Raw genomic sequence first — 16,341 nt, forward strand, 5'->3', positions numbered from 1 at the left:
TTAAACTTTTTAGGACAACCAACGATTTTGAAGAGATATTAAAATACTTTAAATTATTGATTCATTTAATATTATAGTATTATAGATATCACTATATTCAACAGTAGAATTAGGAAAAGCGATACGATAAGAAACCCAAAACCTGATACCCTCCTCATTATTTTAAAATCAAGAAAACCCAAATTTCAAGAATTTTGATAACAATATGTCTGCCCAATATTTAAAATTACTTCGGGTTTTTCAAAATATTTATTTTCAACCATTTCAAATTTTTTTAGGTTTCTGTAGATTCTGTAGATTTAAAAATGTTTTTGAAAACAGGGATCTCTTAAATATAAATTGTTTCCTAAAGCCCTCATTTATTGCTACCAAATAATTAATACTTGTTTGGGGTTCCAGTACACTATTTTTTCACATTTTTCCAAATTTGATTTCTAAAATGTTGTTCTTCCGGCTTTTTCGGAAAAGAAAGTTTAGAGAGGGTAAACTACCCCTTATTAGTTTTTGGACTTAAAAAATATATTTTTACGTAAAACTAATCTAAGTGTGTTTACATGTGTAAACTAAATAAATTTCTGCGTAGTAGAGTAGAGAGTTTTTATTTCTTTCCTCTTTTTCTTTTTATTATTAAAATTATTAAATTTATTTATTTATTATTAAAATTATTAAAAGTATTGGTTTTATGCCAAATTTCTATTTTTCCGATTTTCATCAAATCTCCATGTTTTGAGACACCCAGAGTGAGAAAAAACAATTTTTAGGAAGGTGTCTGTCTGTCTATCTTCAGTTTTTTTTCTTTTTAATATATAGTCTGCACAATTTTTCAAGGCCTAAAAAGAGAGAACGAGTTCGTGCACCAGCTATTTTGGATAAAAATTCATAAAGTGAGCGCATTTACGAAACTTTTGAAACCATGTTTTTCCAAAAACAAAAAATTCTACGTACTTTTATTCATAGTATTTAGCAACTCTAACAACTTATTCTTATGAATGTTTTTGATAAAAAAAAATTCTTAAAATCATAGCATTTAAAATAAATAATAATAAAAAAAAGAAAATAAAATGGACATTTTAAGCTAAACAGCGCACGATATGAAACAACTCGAAAGAAGAAAAACGTTGATTTTGGAAAGCTCTATAATATTGTCACAACTTTTTTAATTTTTCAAAAACTTAAGAATTAAAAAATTGTATCATACAGAAAATAAGGAAAAGTAAAAAATTCCATTTTGTAGTTAAACTATGCAAGATGAGAAAAAAATCAGTAAACTAAAATAGCACACCCTGAAAAAATTACAAATTTTTTATTAATCACTTTTCTATAGGACGCTTAGTTTTTGTTTTAAGGCGCAAACAACAACATTCAAAATAAAAATAAATTAAATTCTTAGAATGACGACACACTGTGGGGAAAAATCAATTTTTTGGTTCAAAATAACGTATAGCCCACAAATATCGACCGATTTAAACACAAAAATTTGCAAACAAATCTGATAAGATTTGTCAGAGAGTTGACAAGCCTGATTTTTGAATTAGATTTTAATTTTTTTTATAAATAAATAAATAAATATAACGATTAAAGGGTAATTTTTCTATTTAACGTTCCCGATGCTCGGCAACAATAGGAAAATTGTTGAAACAAATCTAATGAACAAATTCAGTGACCAGACATTTTTTAATAGAAAAATTCGTTTTTCCGATGTATTTTTTTTTAATTTAGAAATTTTTGATAATTTTAGAAAAATTTATAATTATTTGATTAATCTTATGATTTTTGTAAAAACAAATTGAATAAAAAATGTATTATTTGAACATTTGTCGGTAGAAAAATTCGGGATTTTCAATGTCAGTCTTTTCAGTTCGGAAATTCATAACAATTTCAACAACATTCATAATAAGTAGATAAATTTTATGATTTGCTTAAACAAATTTAATGAAAAAATGCATTGATGAGGCATTTGTCTAGAGAAAAATTAGTTTTTTTTTTCTATGAAAACTTTCTGACTTTAGCAAAATGCATAATATTTCGATCAATTTTATGATTTTTTAAAAGTAAATTTAATTAAGAACTGTATTTACAAAAAATGTATTCCTTTGTTGTATAATATTTAAACATCTGTAATCAATGTTACTCTATGCAACTTAGGCGATTTTAACCATTTTCCTGTTATTTATTTACAACTTAGAAAACATATTAGCTTTTTTCAAAATTTTGTTTCTTCGAATCGGTCAATATTTGTGGGCTCTACGTTCGTTTCTCCTAAAAAAGTCATTTTTTCCCGCTGTGCGACACAAACTACAAGAAAAAAATAATGAGACAAAACTTCTTTAAAAAAAAACTAAAAATTTTTAATAACTATTTTTTATATTCCAAAAAATACCGAAAACTCATTCAAATTTTTCATGAATAATTTTCGATAGGACACATAGTTTTTGTTTTAATCGTAAAAAATAACATTCAAAACAAAAATTAAATTTCTTGGAATACATTTTTTTGAAAACGACACAAGGCACGAACTATAATTAACAGACAACTGTTTTCCACCCAAAAAGACCTATAAAATTGTTTTATATCATTTTAAGATAGGACAAGTAGATTTTCTTTTAATCGTAAAAAATAAGATTAAAAAGAAAGAAGAAAATTTTGAAAAAACGATACAAGAGACGAACTAAATTAAAAGACAAAAGTTCTTTAACCAAAAAATATAGGCTCTCCGCAAATTTACTTCTAAATTCCAAGCTCATCAAATGACCCGACAATTATTATGAATATTCACTTTTCTTTATAAATTATAAATTTTATGAAGTTACCCAGCAATAAATTTTGAAGTAATCAAATTTAGAAACTAGACCATCTGCAAATTTATTTATAAACTTCAAACTTATTGAGGCGCCTAAAAATTATTTTGGATATTACAGAATTTTCCACATGGATGATTATTCCATTAGTAAAAAAAGTGACGAGTACTGACTTTTCTTTATAAATTATAAATGTATCAAGGTACCCAAAGATAAATTTCAAAATGATTAAATTTCGCGATTAGGCCCCCCGCAAATTTATTTTAAAATATAAATTAAAAATTTACCAGTTCGTCTAAAATTTGTTTTGTAAATTGCCAAATTTACTCCATGGACAATAATGGAGAACGTTGTAAGTGCTTACCTATTTTATAAATCACTACGGTGTTCTGGCACGTGTGCATTTCTAATCGAAGGATTTTGCTTGCTTTCGCCAACGTTCGAGCTTATTAATTCTATTGATTTTTTTGGTTTTGTTTGTCTTATTAGTTTTATTTCATTAATTTTATTGATTATATTGATTATATTTCACTCATAAAATAAGCGAAACAATTGAAACCAGTCCCATGCATCGCCCCCAATTTTCTGCTCTCTTACGATCCTGAGGGGAATGCCGATCAAACTAATACAAGAGATCGCGCTAATAAAAGTAAGGCTGACTTTTGCATTCAATTGAATTGCGGAGAAGCAAAAATAATTAAAAAATTGATGCTGTTTTGCAAATAAAACAAACATCATATATATATATTTATACAGTTTAATCATTTATTTGTTGTTTATTCTTGACAGCTTTTTCCTCGCTGTATTTAACCACCCAAAATTCTATTTAAAAATTTAAATTTAAAAGAGATTCTGAATTAAATAGTTAATTATCTTGTTGCAAAATAAAATTTTTATACACAAAATTTTAGTTTTTTCATGCTTCGAAAGGAAAAATGATTAATAAGCAAATAGGGGAGATAAAGTTTTAGAGCGTTAAGCTCTTTTGATTTTAATGAACTTCAATTAAAAACAAAAAAATACAAACTCGGACGAAAATTGAAAGCTCTGGACATTTTTGAACGAAAAAGGTGAATTTCCTCCCATTGTGCGTCATGAGTACGGTACGTTTTTGTATAAAGTTTAGTAGTTTATGATCTATTCATTTTAGAAATAAGGTTTGCAGTAATTTAATTAACTATTTCATTCAAAATCTCCTTTAAATTCGAATTTTTTAAGAAAACTATTAAGGGTTGAATAAAGCGAGAAGAAAGCTGTCAGGATTAAGAAACAAATAAATTATTAAAGTGTATAAATGTAAACATGATTTTCGGTTAAATAAAAAATAATATTAATAAAAAATAATATTAAATCCATTTTCTTATTTATCAGTCTTGTCATTGACTACTTACCAAATTATTCCTTCAAACATTTAAATTAAAATTGCCATTACTTTAAAAAAATGTTTCTTCTATAACTTAAAATTGTTAAGATTTTAAAGGTACAAAGATAGTTTGGTATGCAATCTAAGTTGTAGTCTTAAATATTTTAATTATAAATATATTAATATTGGATATAAGTGACATGTATTTTATTAATTCTTTTGATGATGTATATGTTTTAAATATTTTTGTCATTTAGGTATTAAATATTATTAATTTTTTAATGAGCTACAATAATAAGTTTAACAATCAATAATTTTTTTAGCTTCGATAAAATTAATAAAATTAAGAATATCAGAAAACTGAATCTGAAAAAATAATTTCAAAAAATAGCAAAAACTCATTTAAATTCGTCATCAATAATTTATAAGAGGGCCCGTATAAAATACGTATAAAATTACATTCAAAATAAAAAAATGGAAGTTTTGGAAAAACGAAACACGGTACGCAATAAAATTAAAAGAAAACAGCTGTTCATCCCAGAATGATCTCTAAAGTTGTTATTAATCTTTTATTAGATAGGAGGAGTAGGTTTTCTTTTAATGGTAAAAAATTAGATTAAAAATAAAAAAATTAAGTTTTTGGAAAAATGACACAAGAGGCAAAAGAATTAAAAGGAAAAAGTGGTTCAATCAAAAAATATCGGCAAGTTAGTTATGAATTGTTTTCATAAATATATATTGAAAATAAAAATAATAAACTTTTTGGAAATACAACACAAGTTTCAATAAAATTCTTAATAATAATTTTTACTTGAATAAGATGCGCCTTTTTTATTGATGAAAATGAGACAATGAAACAAATATTAAATTAAACATTCAAAAGAAAATTTGTAGTTTATTTTGCATTATCTTAATAAACAGCCACAGGTCGAGGTACAGTAATAAATATAATATACTTATGATATAAAAAAGTTGAACATAATGTAGAAAAGTCCGAATTTTCGACGAAATCGAGTGCGAAGCACGAAATACATGATGAGAATGTGTTCGTTAAATCCCAAGGAGCTTTAACAAAAAAGAATTCACAATCGCCAAATGAAAGTTGTCGATGTTTTGAAGTTTAATTTTTAGGGGTTTGCGCACAAATGTAGGGCCAAGAAAGAGACATTATCCTAATAGAACTCATGGTCAACATCAATAAATTCCTTTGTCTGTCTAGAAAGAACACTCTTATAATAGCCTCCTAAATAAACATCACTTTTGTGTTCCTCTATCCTATTTTTCCTCTTTTATTATGCAACATTTTATAAAACATTGAGGAAAAATGATATTTTTCACAGTATTATTGAAATGAATTAAAAACTGCTGTATTAAAAAAAAATAATTTCTGCAAAATAAACAAGGACCAATGAATATTTTATTTTAATTACACAGTCTTAGTAATTTCAATTACTTTAAAATTAGTTTGAGCATTAACTTACCAGAAGCTTTTTACAAGAGAAGAGTGGATTGGACTTGAGAAGAGCGGATTGGAGTGGTGGGGAAATGAAAGGTGAAGAGAGACTTGAAGAGCGCTGCGCAGTCGAGTTCGACGGTACATAGGGCTGCGCAGTGCGCTTATCTGGGCCCTAAGACTGCGCAGTAAACTTCGACGACAATAAAAGGCTGCACAGTATAGTTCTGACAGACATAAGGATGCACAGTGCCGCTCTAAGACAATTAGGGACGCAAATTAGACTCGTAAGGCGCTTTGTGGTGCGCAGTGCATGTCCGCAATACTCTGCCTGCGCAGTAGGATTGTTTAACATATACGACTGCGGGGATGGGTAGCATAGTTTTTCAGTACATAAAGTTTTTTTTAATTAATTCCGGTTTCGGCGATTACCTGAATGGCCTTGAGCTTAAATCGGAAGTCTCTACACGTAGCCAAGTCAGAGCTTTATGAAAAATTCTAAACACATTTTTCTTAAGACGATATGTTCGTACCTGGCGCCGGTGTTTTTTAAAAAACGGCTAATCCGCTCGAACAACAATGTAAATATAATAGCACACTAATAGCTATCGCCCCTACCTCAATCTTGTTAATATTTTTATTCCAAGTTATAATTTTACCTCATTTATAGCGCAAAGAAACGTGCCTTTTTTGCTACTCTTGCAAAAAATGCCGCCATTTTGTTCATTTATATTGAACTGTAAAAATTAAGGTACGGGCCATAACAAAGGTGTCAGAGGTTTAAAATATATTTTGATTTTTTGTTTCTGATATTCAGGAGGGCCGGAATCACCTGCGCCAGCAGTTTAAATTTTTTTGTTATCCGTGTAAAAGCACCTTTATACATAAATAAAGAAACATTTATTAATAATAAATATTTTTTATATTGTTCTAGGCAATATTTTTTGAAGAAAAAATGGTTGAAAATATTCTTATTTTATACGTTTACATTAGAATTTCCTCTGAAGCGCAAACGTCTGAACATTACTGCCTTTACTACTTAACAGCAGAGACAACTTCTTGTTAGTGAAGAATGCGCATTTGCGGGCAGACATTTCACATGCAATGTATCGAATGTTAATTTGCCTGAGAGACGCAATCATCATTTCACTTTCTGAAACAAAATCAACTTTCTAAAGTAGCTATTGATTTCTTACTCATGAACAAATTTAAAAACCGTATAACCAGTATTGACTTCAATCTAAGTTTTTTTTGGGGACTTTTCAATTTTATATCAATAGAGCTCTACTAATAGAGTCATCTCTTACCAGATATTTAAAGATTTGAATTATGATTGAAAGTGAATATCTAACAAATCCAAAATAATAAACAAAATCTCAAGAAATAAAATCACTATTGTGAATGAACTATTAACCCAATCTATTTAGATTATTACATTTTCCAAAATAGGAAACGGTACAATCCAAAGTAAGTACATTTAAGGATTTCGATTCTTCGAGTTAACAAAATAAATATGTGTCTGTTTTAAATAAGGATCACTACTTTGGAGAAATAGTTTATTGATACCAAACAATGACATTTGATTCAAAGTACCGAAGTATAATAAAACTGATACCTCAAAAATATAAATTCGCTATCAGGAACGTATTGATTAAATTTCACATGCAAATTAATTCATACAAATTCTATTAAATTAAATGCCGACTTTCTAACATTGAACGCATTTACTTGGTTCAAAGCCTGGCTTTTCTCTAAATATCCTAACCTGAAAGTGCAGAAAATTCTGTTTTTGGTTATATTGGAGACTAGATTACATGGCAACCTGATTTTTTTCAAAAAATCTAGTCAAAGAATCAGAGGATTTTGGGGAGAATAATCTCGAATCTGTCGTCAGAATTTCCAACTTCAAGATGGCGGATCCAGTATGGCGTATACAGCTGCCACACTCCATAGCGGGTTACTAAAAATTCCAAAAAATGCTTGAAAATGATAACTCGTAGGTTTTGGGGGTTTCTGATCTCGAATCTGTGGTTAAAATAAACAAATTCAAGATGGCAGATTCAATATGGCGGCTACAGCTGCCACACCCATAGTCGCAGATTCAAGATCAGCGACCCCAAAAACCCACAAATAACCATTTTCAAGCACTTTTCGGAACTTTTAGTAACTAGCTATTAAGTTTGGATACTCTAGCAGCCATATTGGATCCGCCATTTAGAATTGAGTTATTTTTACCCCAGAATTTGAGATCAGCAACCCCAAAAACACGAGTCAGCTTTAGCCGCCATATTGGATCTGCCATCTTGAGTTTGGAAACTCTGACCACAGATTCGAGATATGCGACTAAATATTTCCTAAATGCTTGGACCATATTTTACGAAAAAATCAGTCCGCCGGGTAATCTAGTCTCTAATAAAGCGAAAAACAATATTTTCTGAACTTTTCGATAAAAAAATCTCGAGAAAAACTATGCTTTGAGAAATTCTGAATCCAGATCCGGATGCAGCGTGTTAAAACCCTTTAGAAAAGTATAGTCTGGTTTCTGGGTTTTGAGAAAAAATTCTATTTACGATATCGTAAATAAGTTGTGTGATCTGACGATGTCTTTACGATATCGCAGACATCGAAACGACATGGACATATGATATCGTAAGATGTCCTAAAGATGTCGTAACGATGTCGTAAAAACGTCGCCAAATTTTGTGCCGTTCACTTTAAAGATCAATTAAAAATATTTAACAGAGCTTGCGCATCTTTACAATAGCACAAACATTCGTTAGCGTTCCGTTACTGTTATAAAAAAAATACGGAGATGAAATAGGCAAGAAAATATCTATCTTACCCTTTCAAGAGGAGAGAGGTAAATGCAAGTTTTTAGTCTAGTCATTATGAATGTACATCTGTTCTTATTTCTATACCATCTGTCAACTATGACATAAATAGCTCACTGGTCTCCCGCTTTTTTATTTCTTCCAAACTACCCTCTTTTTTTGCTCGAAACTCGATAACTGATTAGGTGGCAGCGGTGGGATTGTCACTTCCGCTTTTATTCAGTGCTTCTAAGAAAAATCTAAATTCAGTGCTTCGTTTGAATAAACCTCAAAATTTAACTTCAGGGTAGTATTAAGGTAGATTTTTTATCTAAATAGACGTTCGTGTACATCGCGTGCTCGCAAGCTCTGCCATCGTTAATGAATCTGCGAACACAGAAAAAAACTGAAATTTCCATTGGAACCCATTTTCGGTTCCAAAGGAGCTGTAATAAAAATGAACTCCACTTGCTGAAAAGGAACCCAAGACGTTAAGTGAGCTCTAAATGATAACACACTTGGGGTTCTAAGGTATCTTAACTGTAATTGAACCTATTTCTAATGAACCTATTTTTTGTTTTGCTCATTTGGATATTATGCTTAATCAATGACACAATATTTATCTTGAAGCACGCATGTAATCAAACTCTGCGGGACATAACTTAATGGAGATAATTGAGTTACAAAATAATACCGCAATTTTGCTCCAGAGCCTTTCGTAAAATTCTGAGTCTTTCATTAGTTTCTCGTCAGAGCAAAAAGGTCTGACCCTTACTGCCTTTTCCACTGCAAACAGAGACGACGCCTTGTTAGAGATAAGGGCATTTGTAGTCAGACATTTCGCACGCAGAGTCCCAGTGTGTGTAGAGTTTTTAAATTCCCGAGAATTTAAGTTCGCGTTATATAACCGAGAAAATGACAAAAGTTAAGAGAATTTAGAAGAATTTAGGAGAATTTAAGAATTTATGATTTTTAACAATATTTTTATTTTTCAGATTAAATCAGCGGTTGAATATAAATTATTTTCTAGTTTACACATATTCAGGACTTACAGTGTTTCATATACAAACTTAAAAATTTCAAATGAATTAATTTATTTAAAAGAACAACAGTTGTTTCTACTTTAAAAGATAACTCTTTGATAAAATACTGAAATTTTCAACAAAATGATTGAAGTTTTAAAATAACATTTGAATATTCAACCTAAAAAGACAAATTGCCAACGACAAAGTGTCATAGTTTTGTATTTTAATAAAAAAGAATACAATTTATACAACAAAAGAAAAAAATTTTAAACCATAAATACGAATTTCCAACAAATAAAGATTTTTTACGCAAAAAAATAAATAAAAGTTTTTTAAAATTATTAAACTTTAAAACCAGAAGACACGATGTAGTTTAACTTTAACCCAAGCAGTTGAATTTTCAATTAAAAAAGATTAATTCATAACGAGATAATTAAACTTTTGACCAACGAGATAACTTTTCAACTTAAAACATAAATCTTTCACATAGAAAGTGATTTCTTAAAAAAGCGATTCAACCAAATTTTTTACACAAATTAGTTGAATTAGCAAGCAAAGAAGAACGGTTTTTGCCCAAAAAGTTGCATTTTCATTCAAAAAATGACATTTCTTCTATAGCAGATGAAGTTTTAAATCAAAATGGTAAATTTTCAAAAAAAATTTGATTTCCTCTTGTAAAAAATTTTAGTCGAGTTTTCACGAGCCTACTTTGAATTTTATAACAAAAAATAATTTTCTATCAGAAAAATTGAATTTTTAATCCAAAAGACGAATGTTTAACAAAAAAGATGACTAACGAAATTGTTGAATTGTCTAGCAAATAGTTGCATTTTTATTAAAAAATATCAATTTTGTATTAAAACGGACGAATTTGCAATAAGCAACATTTTTGTTTTATATGTAAAACTTTCATCCGGGAAAATATTTCAGTTCATTGTTCAACACCAAAATATGAATTTAAAAGAAAAAGTAAATTTTTTACGAAAGAGTTAAGTTTTTAACTGAGAAGTTAACAAAAAAATGCAATTTTCTATTAATTAAAATAAATTCTGAGATTCTCATAAGTTCTCAAAGAATTAATTTCTCGGTTATATTTTCGGTAATATCCTCATTCTGAATCACACCAATGACCACGTCTTACGACAGAAAATATCTTTTTTTTTCTTTGTGACCACAAGAAATTTTTTTAAATTCGGATTTTCTCACTTTTCTCAATAACAACAATAAGAAGAAAAGTAATACTAAAAGTTTGCACAGCCAAATTTTAGTGTTACGTTTCACAGTTTAAATTAGTTTAAATTAACTTATATAGTTTGATTTTTTATTATGATGAAATGAAAGGTACACCTAAAAATGTGCATGTATTGTCAATTCATAAATTAAATTCTGTTCCTTGTAATATCTTCCAAAATTCAGGATAAAATTCTGAAAATTATATTTCGAGGAAAGGAACATTTTGTCGGCCATAACGATTTTCAGCCCACACAAAATCACTGGTTATTCCCACTCTTTCCATAAGGTATCAATAAAATCAAGTCATTTCAATTAACAAATATACTCTGAAAGCAAAATTTCCCTGATGGTGATATTTTGTTAATATTATATCCATTTAATTACTTATGCTCTTCAGATACTTCGAAAATTATTTTCATAAAGAATCGGATTATTAAGGTTATTTATTCAAAGGTAAAAATAATAATTCAAATATATCTCTTTTTCGCTGTTTGTATATTAATATGAAAAATAGATAGTAATTAGAATGAATAAATATAATTTATAGACGCTCTTATGCAAATATTTCAGACCACTTTTGAAAAAAAAATTTTAATCTGTCAAGAATTTTAGGCTGTAAGTGATTTTGAATATTACATTTCTGATTCTTCCCACTGGGGGTCGTCTTGAATGATAGTACCGCTCAGAATCTTAAGGGGGAACACCACTGCGACTGGTAAAAAAATCGTTTTTTTGCATTTTCTTAAAGTATATATAATCAAAAATATTTAGAAAAATTTTCAACTTAAAATTTTGAAAATTGACGAAGTTATAACCAATACAATAAGTGTAGGTAGAGTTACAACACTTCTCTCTGTATCAGCCGCTGCGCTCGACTGTTGAAATTTGAGAAGCTGTTTATTGTATATTTTTCTACTTATATAAAATTATTTATAATTTTATGTCTCTTCGGAATCAGACAGTTTAATGTAAGTATTAATATTTTACATATTATTTCAACTAGCACTATATCACATGCAATGAAAAATTTACACGGGCTTTTCTTAAAACGACTTTTTTTAACACGGTGGCATCGATTTCTCAAAAACTAATAAATCGATTTTAATTTTTTTGTACTTATATTGGCTAAGGTTGTACTAAGCCGTTTTTCAAAATTCTGAAAATTAATATTTTTTCAAGCCCTTAAAAAAGGGGGTCAAAAAATGAACTAATTTTTCAAACCGGCACCATTTCCTCAAAAAAATTAAATTAAAAAAAAACCGCCACGTTCAACGATAACGATTGTTGTGCAGATTGATAAAGTTTTTGGTTTTTGTTTTCAGATAATTTTTCATTGCTGTATCGTTGCCACAAGGACTGATAATTTTGTTATTAAGTTATTACATTCTTGTATATAACCAATGCAATTTTTAATATTTTTAAATTAAAATTTGTGTGAATATAGCTGAATATATGTCAAATAATTTATTATTTGTCCGATCCTCAAATAATTATTTCTGCCTACAAAAAAAAATTTCATGAAAATCACTTAATTTTCACGCTGTCACAGTGGTGTTCCCCATTAAGTTAAATTTATTAGCGACAAAGGCTACACATCCAAATTTTCTTGTATTACAACTACATGTAGCCAATGAGCATCTGATGGATTAGAAAGCAGACTGCTTTCAGGAATTTTGAAACGCTCCCAAAGTATTTTTTGATCAAGTAAAAAATTGGTGATATCAAGAGTGGTCAATAAATTTAGTGAGAATTCAAGCTCTCTGTCAAAAAAAGTCTGGAAACACCTAAATAACTGTCGAGATAAAATATTATTTAAATGGGCCAAGGCAATTCTTGTAGTAACTTTAAACGAGAAATTGAATGGTGACCTTCAATTAGACCTTAAAAATGACTTTTAAAATAATTTTGCGATATACTTTGCGTTTTTAAATAGGAACCCCTATTTTTGATATCATCAATCAAAAGAGCAAAAAATTTTACTTTAAATTATAGAGGAAGGTCCACGTCGTTGTTCCTCGGTAACGCTAAACGTAAACTACACAAAGTTTACCCTGAAATTACCTTGAAGGTCAAGTTCAAGGTCAAATTGAAGGTCACTATTGGATTTCTCGTTAAAGATGACTCCAAGAATTACCTTGAACTGATGAAATACAGAGTCTTTCCATTAACCCAAGTCAGGCCTTGCTGTAGTTTGAACGACCTAGAGCAAATCTGCAAGGTCACACCTGACATATGACCTGCGTACATATTTAAACGTAAAATTTTCTGCTCTTTCAATCGTTAATATCAAAAATAGGTTTTCTTATTCAAAAACACAAAGTTAAAATCAAAATGACTTCAAAAGTCAAGTTTAAGATCAAATTGAAGGTCATCATTGGATCTCTTGTTGAAAGATACTCCAAGAATGACCTTGATCTTAGGAAATATAAAGCCGTTCTCAAACGTTCTTGAAATCAAACCAGACCCTACAGAAGTTTAAACGACCTGAAGCAAACCTACCGTTCTTACCGCTCTTTGGCTTGCAGATGTGGAAAATAGGCGTTTCTACTCAAAAACACAATTTGAAATTAAAATAACCTCGAAGGTCAAGTTCAAGGTCAAATTGAAGTTCGCTATTGGATATTTCGAGAAAAGTTACTCAAAGAATGACCTTGGCCCATTTGAATAATATCTTATCTGGACATTCATTTATGTGTTTCTAGACATTTTGGACACCATTTATACACATGGAGAGAGTATCGAGAAAACTGGAGTTTATTTTCACGATTTCAGAAACTTCACTTATTCTGATCTTGAAGAACCAAGTAAAGTATGCAATTTAATGTTTGCGCTTTCACTAATTTTTTATACTGGGGAAAGTGTGTCAAATGATTAATTCGTACTAAATTAGAGTATAATATTTATTTAAAACAAAAAACAAGAATACAATTCTGAATCCTAGAATGATCTTTCCAGCCTGAATCATGCTGTAGTATCATACTTCGCTTCAAAGTAGGGCTAATATTAAGAAAGATTATCATTGATATAGAGTAACCAATAGAAAAAATCAATTTATTTTAGCAGTAAAAACTATGGTACATATATACTATAATAAATCCTACATAAAAATTGTAAGCCGCTTGCCCATCTGAAATTATTTAAACCTAAATTACTTCGATCATACATTATATGATCAATGTTAAAGATAAAAAGATAGAGAAACAAATTATTTTATAAAGGAAATGGGGAAAAGAAGATGTACAACAATTGTAAGATTCAGTTTAGAAAATGCGATAAAAGAAGGAATGTTTCGAAAGAAAAGGAGAACAGAAAGTCCAGAATGTGTATCTGCAAACTTTATGGGGAAAAGTTAGTAGGAACCCGGAAATAATTTTGCAACTTTTTTTTTAGTATATTTTGTTTCTTTCTATAACGTGTCTTAAAAATATAATAATAATCTGAAGTTAGCATGAGATAGAAGTACACTCGAATAAAGTTTTAGAAATGCTGCGTTGATACCGGCAAACGTGGTGAATGCGGTGAGCTCATGGAAACTGGTGAGCCCTGGGTAGTCGGTGAGCGAGTTTCGGGTATTTTAGCAGTACGAATGCAATCTTTCCAATGCATTTTTTTATCTATAAACTCTTGAAGCGGATTATGATTCTGGTTTACGTTTATAGTCTCCTTGGCTACGTCGTTAATTATTTTCAATATAACTTTTTGATTACGTTTTTCTCCTGGAATCACGAATGAACAAACATGACCTTCCATTAATGCTCCAATGAGTTTCGTTCCAGTTGAGTCTGTAACCACAAGTTGTTCAACGCCTGCGGCTAACGTTTCAACCTGTGAATGCTTGTTTTGACCATAAAATAGGATATGAATAAACTCAAGTGTTATGACAGGACGTGGTTCTCGCTTTTCCCATGGTCTCCAATTCAGTTTTGGTACTGTAAAAAGAAAGTATGTAAAAGTAATTACCAGAAGTTTGATAACGTTTGTAACGTGTAAAATTTAATTTAATATAAAGTAATTATTTATTTTGAATTTGTAGAATAAAACAGTGGTCTGATAGGGCATTTCACCTACTTGTTAATTTATAATTATCAAAATCAAAAGTCTTCAATCTTTTAGATAAATAAATACAAATTTCTAACTTTGTATGATTTTTCAAGTCAACAGATAAATTTTTAATATTCTAAATCTTTCACATTTGACAAATTTACAATTGTAGATTAAAAATCTACAATTCTAAAATTATGAGGAGTTACAATTAAAAATTCTGGAATTTTGAAAATAAAGAATGATTCAAGTTTTAAGATTTATGTTTTAAAGGTAGGGAAATGATTTCAATTTTGTAAACTTTTAAAGACTTCAAGTTGAAAAATCTTAAACTTTTAGAATATAGAATTGCAAATGATTCCATTTTCAAGTCTTTTATTTCAAAGTTATGTAATTTTCGACAATTTTTATAAATCAGTTCAATTTTTAAGATTCAAAATGTAAAATTACTTAATTTTAGCAACTTATGATTGCAAAATTTTTAATTTTCAATATTTGCAATGAAATGCCTTTGAATATTTAATGTGCATACTAGAAAATCATGCAACTTGAAATGCTTTTTTTTGGAATGATTAAATTTGAAAGATGACAGATTTTGCATAAGAGATTAAGGAGGCATCAGAGCATAAGTGTCAAAGTTCTCTGAAATAATTGGTTTAGCTGTCCTAGGTAACTGTTTAGCGATATTTCGTCTTGGAAAAAAATATAGATGTTTCACTTAAATTTTTAGCTGTTTTAGCTTAATATTCCATCTAGAAATTAACTAGCTAATTTACCTAGATTATTTCAAGATGAGGAATTTCGCTAAAACAGCTAGAAATATAGGTGACACACTTATATTTTACTGGCAAGCGAAATCCAGCTAAACGGTTAACTGGGACAGCTAAACAATTTTCTTGAGCATTTAGAAATTAAGCAGGATATAAGGACCAGCGTTTGGAACATCAGCAGTCCATAAGTCGAAATGCAAACTCCTGAAAAAACAAGAATCCAATTACCAAATTCGGATCACAACAAACAAACCAAAAATGCTCCTGTTGTAGTCTGAAAAAATTTAAAAATAAAGAAGAGGAAAATAAATGAGAAGGCAACCAATCACACCCTCTTCCGTTTTTTTGCTTTCTTTCATCTTTTTTATTTTTATTATTATCAAATTACAATAAAAGAACAATGAAAATAAAAAAATAAAAAATATTACTAACATTTCATTACTATGCTCAAGTACAATCAAGGCAAGACAAATGTAAAGAAGTAGCAACAGCAACCAAGAACCGGTGCTCTATGTTTGTTATCTGAGAATCGAAAAAAGAAGGACAGGGATGCAGTTGGTTGCCTTCCCATACTTCCTTCCTCTTTTTTATTTTCGGCCGAAACTTTTGTTTGTAAATTTTTTCAGATTATAATAGGAGCATTTTTTGTTTGTTCCTTGTGGTCCGAATTTGGTCGTTGGATTCTTTTTTTTAGGAGTTTGCTTCAATTTGATTATTTGACGCTAAATAAGACTTTTAATTTGGATTTAAATCCAATTTAAATTTCTTAAATTTCAATAAGTCGAGATGTCAAACTATATAGAGCGTGGATAGAATACGGATGGGTGACTATCCGTAAAGTTTGAGCA

This window comes from Belonocnema kinseyi, chromosome 1 (genome assembly GCF_010883055.1).
Source record: "Belonocnema kinseyi isolate 2016_QV_RU_SX_M_011 chromosome 1, B_treatae_v1, whole genome shotgun sequence".
NCBI classification, from domain to species: domain Eukaryota; kingdom Metazoa; phylum Arthropoda; class Insecta; order Hymenoptera; family Cynipidae; genus Belonocnema; species Belonocnema kinseyi.